Source organism: Esox lucius, chromosome 17, assembly GCF_011004845.1.
Source record: "Esox lucius isolate fEsoLuc1 chromosome 17, fEsoLuc1.pri, whole genome shotgun sequence".
Classification (NCBI taxonomy): Eukaryota; Metazoa; Chordata; class Actinopteri; order Esociformes; family Esocidae; genus Esox; species Esox lucius.
This window is the reverse complement of record NC_047585.1, coordinates 7,841,702-7,858,438: the sequence shown is the minus strand read 5'-3', so window position 1 is coordinate 7,858,438 and position 16,737 is coordinate 7,841,702. Positions and strand designations below refer to the sequence as shown.

Below are 16,737 nucleotides of genomic sequence, written 5' to 3'. Positions count from 1 at the left end.
ATCCTGCTGAACTTACTAATCATTATGGGTAAGTACGATAAACGTGCCCCCCATGGAAATCAAATGTCCATCCAACACATTTTTTCTAGTTACGGGCCAGTATATACTCAACAGGTAAGCAGGATTATTATGACTGTAACCAGCTAATAGTTTGTTTTAACCAGCAAGGTTGGAGAGAAATGTAGCTGCCATTTACAGTAGATATACAAACGTTGGTCAGGGACTAATGAGGAGATGATTCAAGAGGAGATGATTACTTTGTCATTTAAATTACACTATATGGGCACTGAAATGCTATTATAGGATGTAGGGGTGTACCGATTTCAATTCTAGTTCAAATTTTTTTCTGTTCGATTTCAAACAGCGAAATTTAAAAGGAATTTGCGATTCTGTGATTGTCACCGCAGGTCATTGATTGTGGCCAGCTGTTACCACCTCCACCATATCCATGCAGTTGATCGTGTACGGTTCATGTAAAGGACTTGGCATTAAACAAATTGCACCCACAAAACCGTTAAAAACAACTATACCACTCTGTACTTGTAGGCCTATTTATTTTACTTCGGTAGCACCAATAATGGCACTTTTCCACTGCATGGAACCGGCTCGACTACTCGCCTCGATTCGCTTTGGGAGCTTTTCCACCGCGTGGTACCAGCTTGCCTCGGCTCTCGGCTTGCCTTTTTTGCTTTTCCACTGGCCAAAAGTTTAAAAGTACCTGGTACTTTTTTTAGTACCTGCTCCGTCAGGTAGAGAAGGACACATTTTTTTTATTATAATAATAATAATAATTAAGTATTCAATATAAACATAACATTTATGTTTTTATTTCTATCTCATTTAATTTAAAAGTACCATTTTCTCTCATCTATGTTCTAAAGTTAAGCTTACTGTCAAGTTCATGTCCTGAAAACATGTTATCCAATCAGAATCGTCTGTCTCTATTAAGGCCCAGTTAGCTGGCTCATTCATTGGTTAGGACTTCACGTATCCCGGGGAAGGCCAAGCTATGTGTTTTGGTGTGGAGAGTGACGGGCAAATCGACTAATCACGCTTTGATTTCAAGTGGGCGGGAAAAAAAACTAAAGATCGTAGGCCTTCATGAAGTCCGAATCTCTGCAGAGTGGTGAGAGCGGTTGAAAGACCGAGTTAAATGGCGGAAGACGAGAGTGACGTTGTGGCTTGATATCATCGCCTTTTTCAAGGAGGCCTTTCACCGAAAAACTTGAAATAATAAAAAACGGAAGAACAACTCCAGAACTGGAATTAAGAAAGGTGAAAGGCATTTCAAGACTGAAAATTATCAGCGATATCCATGGATGTCGAAAAAAATAATAATAATAAAAACAGGCTGTACTGCTGGAGTTGTTTACTTTTTACAACTGACAAGTCATCCACCTGGGTCAGCGGCGGATTTGTCAGCATTACAAATTTGACAAAGTCAGCCCACCGACATCAAGATTCTGCGGCACTTGCAAGCGACGGTCAGTTTGAAAACTTTTGGGGACAGTTGATCTTCAGCTAGATGAGCAGCGCCGTAATCATACTACGGCCCACAACAAACTTTATGATCGCCCACTTCACAAAGACCGACGAATGGACTTCGTTTTCATGTAAGGTAGGCCTTGATTATTATTTCAAGGGAATAAGATTACTGGCCAAGTGGACATTCAGGAATTTGTATTTATTGCGGAGGTCGTCCCAGCGCAAATTGCCTTTAATTCAATATATAATCAATCAATCAATATATCAAACGTATCAGAAGTGTGTGGTTGGATTTTTGTTTTTAGAGGGTTTTTATTCCCCCCATGCTCACTTGTCTGTCCCTTTCCCTGTGGAGAATTAAGGAGGTATAGTAGAACCTATAAATTAAAATTGTGACTTTAATTTATTGCCCCATGCGTAATTGTGCATGGAGAGGCATTTGCACTTCATTGCAACTTCATTGCAACAACCATTGTCTTTGTATTACCAGCTTTGTGTAACTTTTGGCGTAATGTGATTTTGAAATTGTATTGTAGATTGACAAATAAATTCATGAGCATCATCAATGTGTGAATGATTTGTAATGCGCTGTGATTTCATAGAGCTGTTCATGGTGATGAAATGAGCCTCGGTGTCTGTGTCGGCAGCGTCACAGGGTGACATTCTGGGTGACCTAATTTTATATTTCCAGATTTTGGCTTTAGAGTAGGTTTATTTAATTTCAACTATGTAGCCTAAATGGTCTCCAGTTTTCTGAAGTTAATGTTGAGAATGTCTCTTGTTGTGGAAAATGTTATTGACGTTATGGTCTATTTGTTTACATCCTTGTCATCGTTAATTAAAGGATTGCACCTGTCAAACCCTTTCAATTCATCGTACTGATGCTTTTTTCCGCGATGATTTATTTTCTCGGCGGTGATGGCCGAGGTGAAGGCCCAGCTGTATTACTCACGGTTCGCCACTGCCAAAAGGTGAGGTGAAAACAAGAAAGACTTCTGATTGGACAAGAGTGACTCAAAGCGTGCAGCAAAGCAAGCTGTTCTGCTGTTAGCGGTCTAGTGTCAGAGAATGGTGTTATGAGACGAGAAAAGCTTGTCTTTTAGCGGTCTGTCCCAGGAGTCCTTGCATTGAAATTGATATATTTCAGTGCCAGTGCATAGGACTCGTAATTTAGGCAATCATATTTTCCTAAAACCCCTCTTGGTTTGGACCTACCCAGATAGCAAAAAATATCCGCAAGGCTTCTTTTTGCCGCCGGCCCTTAGCTGTCGGCTATAGGTGCGTCCTGCTGGCGGGGATGAAACGTTTGCCGCCGAATACGTCACTCCCATTTCTTGCGAGATTTTTTGACTGCTTCATTTTCTCTGGCGGTTGCCTGGTTCTAAAAACCGCGGTCCTTCGGCGGCAAGACGCTTTTAAATAGGCTACTCTCAAAATCGACCGGCCATGTTGGTTTGGACACATTCGCATCAGTTCATCGCTCAATCGCGAGTTAGTCTGCTAGCTAGCGAAGTCATCGACTACCATCGTTTAAGTAAGTACATGTTTCCTTTTTGTGTAACGCAATATTATGTTGACATTGTTTTTAGTTTATATATTTAAAATGTGTAGTCATCTTTGTTCTGGCCTAACTAGCTAAAGTAGCCTTGTTAACGCAATGTTGTTAGTACATGTTCAATTTTAACGAGCTATAATAGGTAGCAAAAGCTTTACATCTAGAAAACACTAACATTTAAACTTAGTCTTTCTTACAAAAATAACGATGTATATATGTTGTTTAAATTATTTTGTTTGCCTGAACAAGTATGCTGCTAGTCCAGTAGCTAGAGTAAGTGTTAGCTAGCACATGCTGTTTTGCCTTTGTTACAGTACACACTGTGGCTAGCATGTTTTGTGCTGTGTTGCTACTGTACTGGATTTAAGGCGATTGTGATTTCTAATTCTCTGAACTGCTGTACGTTTTATGTTTGAGGAACATTCTGTGTTCACTTGAATCACAACACCCAATGAATACATTTTATTTTTAACAATTTCACTGTTCCACATTTGGCTGATAATGTCCCCCCCCCCACAGCATAGCTACTGTATATTCCTAACGTTAACAATCCGGTTTTGTTGCAGATACCTTGGCCAGAGCATAACCGATTATCTTCACCCAAGAGACCTACTGTTGGTCAATCGTTTTGGTTTTAAAGGTAAATACATTGTTAGTCACAATGTTTAGTTACTGGGCCAAAAGGAAAATAATAATGAAAAGAGTTGAGAGGGACAAACAGGACATTCACTTGAATCACTACATTCTACAGAAGTTGCATTGATTCCAGAAAACCAGGAAAATGTTGAGCCATCTGTAGACTTCAGAGTTGCTATGTAAAATGTATTGCTGTGATGCTTAATTTGTGATCCTGTAACTAAACTGTACACTTTGTTAGATTTTCAAATTTCTGTTCCCTCTTTCTCAGAACCAGGTTTCTCCCTAGTAATCCAGACTCCACTTCAGAGCCAAGAGTTTGAGTACAAGTAAGTGATGTTATTTGTGATGTTTTTTGTCTTGGAAGCTATTGCTTCTATTTAAGATTAGGAATCCTTTTATCCATAATCTGTTTTTCTTTAGGGCACTTGACTTTCTGGATAAAAGGTGTGGAGGTGTGTTGTACATATCATTAGCTTTGCACAGTTCAATTATTGTTTCATTACTGAATATGCAATCTCTGCAGTGAAATTAAAGCTGTTGTGTTTTTTCCCCCAGTTCGTCAAGTACTAAACTTTACACCCCCAGCAGAAAATGTACCCTGGCAGCAAATGGGTGAAAAGGCTGGAGGTATGTAATACGTTGCGCTAAACTGTTACATTTAAGTCCAATTCATTACATGTATGCAATAACTTCAAACATATTTTTATGTCAATGATTATCAATAGGAGAAAGTCATCGCTCCGTTATTGGCCCTTGGACTCCCCTGGCATCGCATGTACAGCATGAAGTTTTCAGCAATGAAGGTATACTCTAGGCCTATGTCCTAATGTCCAGTTTTTTAAAAGTTTTGAAAATAACTGTGCCTTTAGTTTTCCAGAACGAGAACCAAGCCCTGAGGGAGGAGAACCAAGCCCTGAGGGAGGAGAACCAAGCCCTGAGGGAGGAGAACCAAGCCCTGAGGGAGGAGAACCAAGCCCTGAGGGAGGAGAACCAAGCCCTGAGGGAGGAGAACCAAGCCCTGAGGGAGGAGAACCAAGCCCTGAGGGAGGAGAACCAAGCCCTGAGGGAGGAGAACCATGCCCTGAGGGAGGGGAGCCATGCACGAGCAGGTGAGAACATGCACTCTTTCTTTAATTTTACTTTTTTGTGTGTAATGTAGGTTCAGAATGACCATATGCCTTTCATTTTGTAGCTTCGGGTGACAGCGGCTCGCTTTAAGAGCAGGTGAAGCTATTTGGGACAACGCTGAAGATGTTTGCTCGCACTGGGCAATCAGGTACAACTTGCAAACAACACCTGTGGTTGTTGATTTAATTCCCACTGGGTCCACATGTACGTGTATTAGACCTAGGTATAAATGTCATTGTTTAGTAATTGAGGGACCAGGACTGACTACTTTATTCTTTTATTCTGGGAACCCCTGTAGGTGCAGATCAGACCCTAGTGCTGCGACGTCTTGGAGAGTTTGGCGATGTTGTGCGTAGCATGGAAAACAAAATGGACACTATGCTGCAACATTTCAGTGCCAATGTGTCTGTTGGAGAGCTATCCCTGCCAGGGGATGTTACTCCCCCTAGACACCCAGGAAGATTTGGTGTTTCTTGACAGCATTTTGAGGGAGGATAAAGAGCTCCAGGAACGATTTGTAAGTGTGTTGCTTTCGTTTATAAGGCCGTAGGGTAATCTAAAAAGTCAAATTAAGTTTGTACACTGTATATTCTACTGTCTAAATCCACAGCCTGTCACATTTTATATTTATGTATGAGAAGCTTGCGAGAAATGTAATTTAACACACTTTCAGCTTCGGTTTTTGGCTATCAAATGTGGGAGGGACCTGAAGACAACAGTGTGGAGAATGCTTCAGAGTATTTTCTCTAATAACCTTGCCGTTAATACAACCTGGACTGGTATAGGGGATAAAACCTGTTTTAGAGACCTGTTCCTGAAGACCATTGTTCAAAGTAATTTTTTTAAGTAGATGCCCTTATGCCTTATGCCATTCAAATGTAATGACAGATCTGTATTTTCTACAGGGGCCCTCCGGAAGAACCCGGCAACCCAGGATGCCACTGATGAGGCGGTCCAGGTTAACGTTACACGTTACCTGAAAGGAGCATCAGACTGTGAATGAGGAAAAAGCCGCCCAGCTGAGAAGGACCCACAGCCAACCCCTTAAACCTAGGCTGACTACTGACACCCCAGCATCCCTGAACTGGAACACTTTCTTTATCCTGCAGTCAGTAACATCAAGAAGCCAGAAGTGCCAGACTACACTCACCAAACCCACCCTGTTTTTTTTTGTATTAACTTTAGTATTGGCTTATTTCATTCCATCTTAACGATTCTATTATAGTTTGTAAATCCTATTTCATACCTGTTACTTGATATTGCGCATTAACTAGTACCAACATTCTACTTTCATTTCATCACTATGCTTAACTGTTATTCAATTAATAATAGCTTGGAAATACTATTTCGTACCTCTGATACTTGATATTGCACAGTACCTGGTACCAAATATTCTACTTACTCTGTTTTTAACATCAGCATTTTTCATTCCATCACAGTGCTTAACTGTTATTCTATTGTTAAATATAGCTTGTAAATCCTTGTGCCACAGGTCAGCATTGCAGTTATAATGGTCTGTTCTACAACTGTTTTTACCTCTGTATTTTTAAATATGTATATCAAGTTTTGTTTATCACAGATACAAGAGACACATCTTAATGCAGCATGGTGTAAATATTGTGCTCCAGGTCAGCAATGCCATTATAATGGAATATTCTACTCTAGAGCTTTACTCAATGGCTTGAAAATGTGATGTTCTACCTCGTTTTATTTGGTATCCTGCACATTCTTTGGTACCAAATATCCTCATTACTTGTTATGTTTACTGGTAATTATTTTCATCCCAGAGCTGACCTCTATATTATTAACAATGATTGTGTTTGTGTTATAATTTGCTTGTATGGCTGTTTTTTTTTTTTAACCAACATTTTATTGGAAACCTGCATGTTCTGTGTGTATTTGTTTATTTTTTTCTGCCTATTATTTATTTCAGTGATCTGACACATCTTGTTTGAATGAAAGTTACTGTACTTTGAAATGTGGAATTAAAACACCAAATGGAAATTTGTCTGGTTTGATCAATCATTATTCTCGATAAACTGCATGCTATAAATATTAAATATATATATATATATAAAAGTGGCAGATCGCTCGAAAACCTTTTGTATAACGGCGGTGGAAAGGCGGTTGGACCACGGGCCGGACGCAGAACACAGGCGGTAGGAGTGCGACTGCCGCTTTTAAAAAGCGTCTGCCGCCGGCGGAAAGCTGGCAAACGTGTTTGCGATTTAGACATTCTGACGCTTCTACTGTCTGGAGGACCGCCTCCGGTCCGCCGACTCATTGCTATCTGGGTATGCACTGGCGGTGAAATCAACTCGTTATCCCCATGAGAGACCCACAAAGACGTGCTGTTTTTGTGGCCTACAAAAGTACCTAATCTTTTCCTCCTCTGGGTTTTTGTATTAATGTATTAAGACCAAAGTTACTGCTGACTTGTGCTTCATCGCTAGTACCGGTATAAACGCTGCCTTATTTACAGTAGGCTACTCTTGAGTTACTCGGCATGTTATTATTGCCAGCAATTATTCATACCTTTTTAGAGATATGGAGGGATTACAGTTGTTTTAAATGTGTTGGTGTTGAGTTGTTCGGTGTATACACTTAAATCTAACAGAACATTGCGTTTACGTCATATTTTATACTGCAGGGTGATAATTCTATTCTACTTTTTACTGTGACCATGTTATCCAGATTTAGTTTACTTTTGATTTTCCACTTAACGTTCAAAGCTTGTGAATTTAAAAGAAAATTGATGGAGCTCATTCAATAGATTTTTCTATTCACTGCAAGGTACGTCAGTCGACAAATTCAGGCTGTTTGCCGGTATCTGGTGTAGGCATAGTTGTCCGGCAGATGAAAATATCAATTGCCAAAATGTCCGGTGGGAAATATGCCAATTGAATGAATAAATAAATAGATGAATAGCATATTAAATAGCCAAATCATCCCTAGTCTCTATCACATTGTCCTCTGGATTCGTTTTCTTAAACGATCCTCTTCCTCTCCCTAACGCCGCATCTTGGATGATTCTGACTGTTAGAATTTGCTGTTCGGAATGCCTGCACTGCTAATATCCCCCTGACCCGTGCTTGTTGTGACTTTATTGTGTTGTGGCTATTCATTTTGTTAGTTATAGAACCATTGATAGTTCATAAATAAAGTAGACTTTGACTTTTGCACTATTGCTTGTGTAAAGACCTTTGTGTAGTAATGTCCAGTAAATACATAGAAACAACTGTCTCTCGCCATTGCTTACAACAATATTTTCCCGAACTAATGGCCATTTTCCACTGCATGGTACCGGCTCAACTACTCACTTATAGCCTCAACTTTAATGCTTCATGGGGGACAGTTCTTTATTGTGTTTAAACATTGCCGTGTCCATGGATGGCGCTATAGCGAATGTGAATTGCACATAAGGCAAGACAATCGCCATTTTGAAAGCCAGGAATCCCACACTGTAGTATCGTGAAAACTAGTAGGATCATTTTTGTGACTTGGTTCTTTCGTTCAGGAACAGGAACAATTCTTGTTCAAAGTGTGTAGGGTATAAGCTATATGCTCTGAACTGGACAATACAACGTGTGGATTATGACATTATTTTACTTGAATTTGATGAACTCCCGAAAAAAACGAAGATCAAGATTTCTTTGGACATCGGACTGAAAATTATTGAACGCTGAGTCACCTACATAGCTATGGTGAGTTCTGTTCAGCGCTATTATAAATGACTAGTGTTAAGTGTTACTGAGTAAGAACGTAATGACTGTTTGCAATATTACAGTGGGGAGATCAAGTATTTGATACACTGCAGATTTTGCAGGTTTTCCCACTTACAAAGCATGTAGAAGTCTGTTATTTTTAACACAGGTACTGTTCAACTGTGAGTGACAGGATCTAAAACACAAATCCAGAAAATCACATTGTACGCTTTTAAAGTATTGCATGACACTATTAGTATTAGTATACAGTATTTGATACATCAGAAAGCAGAACTTAATATTTGGTACAGAAAGCTTTGTTTGCAATTACAGAGATCATATGTTTCCTGTAGTTCTTGACCAGGTTTGCACACACTGCAGCAGGGATTTTGGCCCACTCCTCCATACAGACATTCTCCAGATCCTTCAGGTTTCGGGGCTGTCGCTGGGCAATACAGACTTTCAGCTCCCTCCAAAGATTTTCTATTGGGTTCAGGTCTGGAGACTGGCTAGGCCACTCCAGGACCTTGAGATGCTTCTTATGGAGCCACTCCTTAGTTGCCCTGGCTGTGTGTTTCGGGTCGTTGTCATGCTGGAAGACCCAGCCACGACCCATCTCCAATGCTCTTACTGAGGGAAAGAGGTTGTTGGCCAAGATCTCGCGATACATGGCCCCATCCATTCTCCCCTCAATACGGTGCAGTCGTCCTGTCCCCTTTGCAGAAAAGCATTCCCAAAGGATTATGTTTCCACCTCCATGCTTCACGGTTGGGATGGTGTTCTTGGGGTTGTACTCATCCTTCTTCTTCCTCCAAACACAGCTCTCTTCAGGTCATTGACCAGGTCCTGTCGTGTAGTTCTGGGCTGACCCCTCACCTTTCTCATGATCATTGATGCCCCACGAGGTGAGATCTTGCATGGAGCCCCAGACCGAGGGAGATTGACCGTCATCTTGAACATCTTCCATTTTCTAATAATTGCGCCAACAGTTGTTGCTTTTTGTGTTCTACGGAAGAGGATTAGTGCCAAGCAATAATAAAAAAAATTAAACCATCTCGAGATTAAAGTCAATTTAATGCAAGATTAAACTTGTTACATTTTGAGAAAAATTCGAAATACAATCTTGAGAAAAAACTCATTAAATATTGAGAATAAAGTCGTTGTGTTTCGAGAAAAAACTAGTTATATTTCGGGGAAAAAAGTCTAAATACAATCTTGAGAATAAACTCATTAAGGTCAGGGAATGGAGCTTTTGAGTTGTATTGGTGGTGTTTTCTCAAGGGCGTCGTTTTTCATATGAACATGATATCAGAGTTAGCCCATGGCCTGACTTTGTTTCACATGATATCGCAAATGAAAGTGCTTAACTATATATGGTAGTCTTTGTAGTATTTCTGGGCCATTGAACAGACTTATAAAATGTTGCTCCTTCAAAGACGTCTGAGTTCAGTTACATCAAAACATAGTTGGCTTCAAATATATTTTTTAATGTAACCTTGCATTTGTCCACTGGTTGTCAATTCATGTTGGACAAAAGCGAGTACATCGCGCAAATTGGACAGATTTTTTCTTCTAAAAAGACCTAGCCGCTTGCACATTCTCTTTGAAGTTCGTATGCTAATTATAATTCTGTCATAATTAGCTAAAGTTGATAGTATTTCTTTGTTACTGAAAGAAAGTATATATTATAGTTGGACTAATTGATCCAACTCTGCCATGTCCTCTATCAGTAGGCCTATGCAATGCACACTGATCGAATGCGTTATTCTCTAAATTTTCTCGAAATATAACACATTTATTCTCGATATTTAATGAGTTTATTCTCAAGATTGTCAAGATTTCTTTCTTGAAATTTAACGAGTTTAATCTCGCATTATAATGACTTTAATGTCGAGATTGTTTTATTTTTTTTATTATTGCTTGGCACTAATCCTCTTCCGTAGAGTTCTGATTGTAAAATAACCAATATTTAGGACTGAATAATTAACTGTCTGTCTTTACTTTCAGAACATTTGGAGAAGATCAAGCGGCTGACTGAAGAGAAGGTTGAGCTGAGGGCACAGCTGGCTCTACAATCAGGTAAAAACAAGACTATAGTTGCACTGGCATGTTGTCTTCATGAAACATTTTATTTGTCTTGAATGTCACGCAATTCTCTAAATCATGTTAGACCATTTAAGTACAATATCTGAATACTGTATTACAGAATCCTTCCAACCAGGATACCACTGACGAGGCTGTCCAGAACCAGGTCCCCAGGTATCAGAAAGGGGCAGCTGACCGTGCAGGTGGGAGAAGACGTTGCAGCAGTACAAGGGACCTGCCGTGAATATCGATTGCTGCTAGGTCACACATATTACTGCTATTCTAGCCCTAGTTTATTTTGTATTGTATTATGTTTATTTTTCACATTCAAATACTGTAATTTTACTACATCTGTTGCTGGACATGTTTTTCTTGCACTATTAGATGTATTTTTATTTCAATTAATTTGCACATGTTTATTTTGTATGCTTGCTGTATAATGCATGTTTATTTGTATGCATCTTGCACTATTTGAAATAAATTGTTTATATTTAATTCAGTTCATTTTCATTTGTGATATGACCAAAATTATTGTAAAGGATAATTATAAATAAAACCTAATATTGGGGCGTGAGGCATCCCGCTGGGTTTATTGCATAAAAGTGTCTAGCTGCCGTTGGGCTGCTGATCACGGTATTGTTGGAAGGCATTGTAATGAAAGTGGCCCACCGGTGCCCCGACTGCTATAAAAAAAGCGCTGGCCGGACGTTTGCAGAAACGCTTGGCAGCCGGTGGGCCACTGGCACGTTGCTTGCTGGGTAAGATCGCTTATCTACTAAATTCTTTGAATCTGAGATTCGAATAGAAGACACGACAACTGTTGTGGACATTTTTGAACTGATATATACTTGGTCCTATACATGTATAAATGGGTTACTAGTTAAAGGTACTGAGTCCCCATGTTTAGATAAGAAAAGGAATGTAAGAGAGGGGAATCTGGTATTTGTCTAAGGGGGCATCATTCACTGGTATCAGCCGATTAAAGGGTTACTCGTAAAACTGCCCATCTGTATAAATCATCAGGGCATCTATTGTCTGTCCGGATGCTGTAAGAGCTCTTTAGAGTTCAAGAGGTTACCCATGTGGGGAAGGACATCTTGCCCCTTGTGTGAAGCCTAGGTATTGACAGTACAAAGGTTACTTTGTACTTAACCTGGTGTCTCGGAATCATATCCTAGCGGGTTAACCGTGCATGGCTGGAGACTGGGTCCCGGAGCCTAAATGAACTCTGGAGGTACGGGCACGAAGCAGTTAAAAATGGTTCGGGTATATGTGTTAGGGAACATTTAAAATCTGCAGACAAGGTTAGGGCCTTGAACGTCTCACTTACGGGTCTATTAACGATGTTAGGGTATGTTAATTGAGATGAAAGTGTTAGGGCGCGGGTGTATGTGTTAGGGTGCGTTAATTGAGATGAAAGTGTTAGGGCACTTCTATGTGTTAGGACGTGGGTATATGTGTTTGGGCGCATTAATTGAGATGAAAGTGTTAAGGCACTTCTATGAGTTAGGGTGTGGGTATATGTGTTAGGGCACGTTAAGTTAAAGTGGTTCTGCCGTGCGGGGCACGCTCACGTGTAATGAGATGAATTAATAACAAAGGGTTTGTTAAACCGCACATGTTTTTTGCTGATTTTGATAATGGGTGAGCATTGTAGTACATATTTGGCGGTGAAGTTAATGTTTCTGTTGTCTGGGCATGTGAACAAATATACAGGTGCTGGTCATATAATTAGAATATCATCAAAAAGTTGATTTATTTCAGTCATTCCATTCGAAAACTGAAACTTGTATAATGTATACATTCATTCCACTGAAGTGTTTTTTCTTTTAATTTTGATGATTATAACTGACAACTAATGAAAACCCCAAATTCAGTATCTCAGAAAATGTGAATATTGTGAAAAAGTTCAATATTGAAGACACCTGGTGCCACACTCTAATCAGCTAATTAACTCAAAACACCTGCAAAGGCCTTTAAATGGTCTCTCAGTCTAGTTCTGTAGGCTACACAATCATGGGGAAGACTCCTGACTTGACAGCTGTCCAAAAGACGACCATTGACACCTTGCACAAGGAGGGCAAGAAACAAAAGGTCATTGCTAAAGAGGCTGGCTGTTCACAGAGCTCTGTGTCCAAGCACATTAATAGAGAGGCGAAGGGAAGGAAAATATGTGGTAGAAAAAAGTGTACAAGCAATAGGGATAACCGCACCCTGGAGAGGATTGTGAAACAAAACCCTTTCAAAAATGTGGGGGAGATTCACAAAGAGTGGACTGTAGCTGGAGTCAGTGCTTCAAGAACTACCACGCACAGACATATGCAAGACATGGGTTTCAGCTGTCGCATTCCTTGTGTCAAGCCACTCTTGAACAAGACAGAAGCGTCTCGCCAGGGCTAAAGACTAAAAGGACTGGACCGCTGCTGAGTGGTCCAAAGTTATGTTCTCGGATGAAAGTAAATTTTGCATTTCATTTGGAAATCAAGGTCCCAGAGTCTGGAGGAAGAGAGGAGAGGCACAGAATCCACGTTGCTTGAAGTCCAGTGTAAAGTTTCCACAGTCAGTGATGGTTTGAGGTGCCATGTCATCTGCTGGTGTTGGTCCACTGTGTTTTCTGAGGTCCAAGGTCAATGCAGCCGTCTACCAGGAAGTTTTAGAGCATTTCATGCTTCCTGCTGCTGACCAACTTTATGGAGATTCATTTTCCTAAAGGACGTGGCACCTGCACACAGTGCCAAAGCTACCAGTACCTGGTTTAAGGACCATGGTATCCCTGTTCTTAATTGGCCAGCAAACTTGCCTGACCCTAACCCTATAGAAATCTATGGGGTATTGTGAAGAGGAAGATGTGATACGCCAGACCCAACAATGCAGAAGAGCTGAAGGCCACTATCAGAGCCACCTGGGCTCTCATAACACCTGAGCAGTGCCACAGACTGATCACCTCCTTGCCACGCCGCATTGCTGCAGTAATTCAGGCAAAAGGAGCCCCAACTAAGTATTGAGTGCTGTACATGCTCATACTTTTCATGTTCATACTTTTCAGTTGGCCAACATTTCTAAAAATGCTTTTTTTGTATTGGTCTTAAGTAATATAAAATTTTTTGGAGATACTGAATTTGGGATTTTCATTAGTTGTCAGTAATAATCATCACAATTAAAAGAAAAAATAACCTGAAATATATCAGTCTGTGTGGAATGAATGTATACATTATACAAGTTTCACTTTTTGAAAAGAATTACTGAAATCAACTTTTTGATGATATTCTTTTTATATGGCCAGCACCTGTATCTTTTAGAGTTATTAGGTTTTCCGGGAAATGGCGTTTTCGTTTGGTAACAGATTTTCGTGGCCTACCGGGCAGATTGGAGGAATATGGCCGAGGTGACATATGGAAGTTGCAGACATTGTGATATAAAGTTGTTTGGACGGCGTAGGCTACAGTATGTAGAAAGTCTGGGAACTTTAGGGCAGTTTGTGTGGGGTATTTTGATCTCTGTGTTCTAGTTATTTTTGCACAGGTTGGATGGATTGTCCCTCTGACCGCCCCCGCCCTCCCGTGGTGTTCCGCCAGGCCGATCGCTGGGACTCCTTCGAGATTGGCGTGGTCCCATCCCGCCCGGCGACACTGCGTCGGAGAACATTTCCCTACAATTGACGTAGCCAACCCCGCAGGTGACCGAGATTGCCCCCGGCTTCTTTCGTTTTGAACGTGGTGATGCAGTAGGCCGTCTGGAGGCCATATAGTTCCTCTTTGGAAGTGCTGAGAGTGTCTACATGGGTCAAGAAAAGGTCCAAAGGGGGGAGTAGTACACATCAGATCCGTTGGACGTTATAGTCAAAATCTGCAGTAGAGGTTGGACCTTATCGTTAAAATATGCAGTTATGGTTGGGCCTTATTGCTGTATATTCGCGTGCACCGATTCCATATACGGTCATGGCCCCAGTCCAGGGCATTTGTGAATATGTCTGGTTATGAGGGTTCCGATATGCTGCATTGTGTATTCCTTGGTGGAATATTTGATCTTGTTTAAACTTGGAAGTTTTGAATTCGCAAGGTTTTGCTTTGTTAGTTGTACCCTTGGGTGAACGCATACATTGCGTCATTGTTGTGATTCTTTGGCAAGGCCCACTCTTTCGGCTTTGCCTAAGCGACACGAAATTGAAATTTGCCTTCTAGTGTTGTGCTGGTGGCTGGCACACATGGAGGTATTCACCTGATAACTTAGGGTTGTATATGAGAATAATGTCCTAAATTTAATTAGAGTTATAGGTTGGAAATTGGTACAATGGTGCTTTTCTAATTTGGTGAAATATGATTTCATTATAATGGTTTAAAATATTGTGTTTCTCTCTCCTTGTATGGAGTAGAATGCAAAACATGGTGTTAGTATTTACCGTTAAGAAAACACGCTGTTTGCCATGAAGACTGGATTTGCAGCCAATGTAGTCATGGCCTGCAACAGAGTGTCAAATGGCCACGGCCCGTTTATTCCCCGATTAGCAGAAGCACGTAAAATTAGCACATAAATTTTAAATGTTCAATTGGGTTTGGTTAAGTAATGTAGTTTTGCTTTGTTTGTATTTATGATGATAACTGGGATAATACTTGTGTTTTCAGACCTACGCCTGATGCTCGTTATTGGCGTTTAAATTCTAACCTGATAAACTGACAAATGGGGTAGATTGATGTCACTGTATTTAGAGATCTAGGTTGGAGTATCCTGGAGATCACTCCCTGATTGTTCCTTGATTTTAGTGGCTTCATGCATCTGTTCTCTGTTAACTTGGCCTTTCTTGAGAGTTTTCTCCCCCTACTGTTGCTGTGTTGATAAGATAAGCACATTTTTTACAAACAGCAACGATATTAGATGGGTAAAGCAATAGCTCTGAACTTTCAGTTAATGTGGGATAGCGGCTAAGTTGGGCACATAACGTCTCTTACTACAGACAGTCTGAAGTCCATGTCACATTTTTGTGTGGGAACTTTCCTTGGCTACAGGAAGGAGGGCAGACCCCCTGGTTTGGCCTTTACCAACCTTTCCCCTCAAATCAGTAGCTTAGCACTAAGGGTTACATTTGAGTGTTCTGCCTGTTCTCACCTGTGGTAATTTCCCCAACATGAGTATGTTCAGTTTTGTGTTAATCAAATGTTAAGAGCAAGCAAATGTATTTTTCTTTCAATAGCTTCATGTCAAAATGTATGGTTTAGAAAGCTACTTGTAGTGAGTGTAGAGACCTACAGTAGTATTACAGTAGGTATTTAATGTAACAAGGACGCGCATGGGGGACGCGCGCCACCCCTCCCGACGTGGTGTTTGGTGCGCGTCATCGCCGGCCTTCTAGCCACGCCGCTCCTCCTCCCACGGCACTGTCCTGTCTTGTTATTGCACACACCTGGTGTCCATTCCCTCATTAGGTTGCCTATATTAGTTCCCTGTTTTGGGGGTCTTTGTGTGGTTATGTTCTATGTTTGGTGTTTGTAATTGCAAAGCTGTTGCACGCTTTTGCGCTCTTGTTGTTACGCGTGCCATTTTTTGTTATTAAGAAAGAAAGTAGAGTAACTACCTCCCTGCGTTTGGCTCCCTTATTCACGCACCTCGACACACCTGTGACAGAGATGGTCCAAGCTATGCGGCGCTTGGAGGCGAGGCTGCCATCTGAGCAGCAAACCCCGACACACAACCCGGCTGGAGTGCCCCTGCCATCGTCTCCACCGTCGCCGATGAGGACCATACAACTGAGCCTTCCCCAGGGATTCAATGGAGATGCTGCCCAGTGCTCTGGGTTCCTGCTCCAGTTGGAGCTCTAATTTGCCTCCCTCAGCCCTCACCCGGGGGATAGGGAAAAGGTCTCGGCCCTTGTCTCCTGCCTGAGGGGCAAGGCGTTGGATTGGGCCAACTCCGTTTGGTCCACTAACGTGCCGGAGTTGGCCCATTACGGGGCGTTCGTCGGCCTCTTCCGGGCCGTGTTCGATCACCTGCCCGACGGCAGGGAGGTCGGCGAGCGTCTCGTGCACCTGAGGCAGGGGACAAGGAGCGTGCAGGCCCTCGCCCTGGAGTTCAGGACCCTGGCGGCGGGGTTGGGCTGGAACGACAGGGCACTTATTGATCATTTCCGGTGCCACTTACGGTCTGACG

The 16,737-nt window shown here is 41.4% G+C and overlaps 1 long non-coding RNA gene across 1 annotated transcript; it reads left to right on the top strand.

The window, feature by feature from the left end:
• The first annotated feature begins 4,747 nt into the window (after nucleotides 1-4,747).
• LOC117592949 lies at nucleotides 4,748-5,844 on the top strand. The gene is made up of 4 exons (XR_004574694.1): nucleotides 4,748-4,788; nucleotides 4,872-4,955; nucleotides 5,106-5,324; nucleotides 5,713-5,844. It is a non-coding gene; the product is annotated as an uncharacterized LOC117592949 (long non-coding RNA).
• The last annotated feature ends 10,893 nt before the right edge of the window (nucleotides 5,845-16,737 follow it).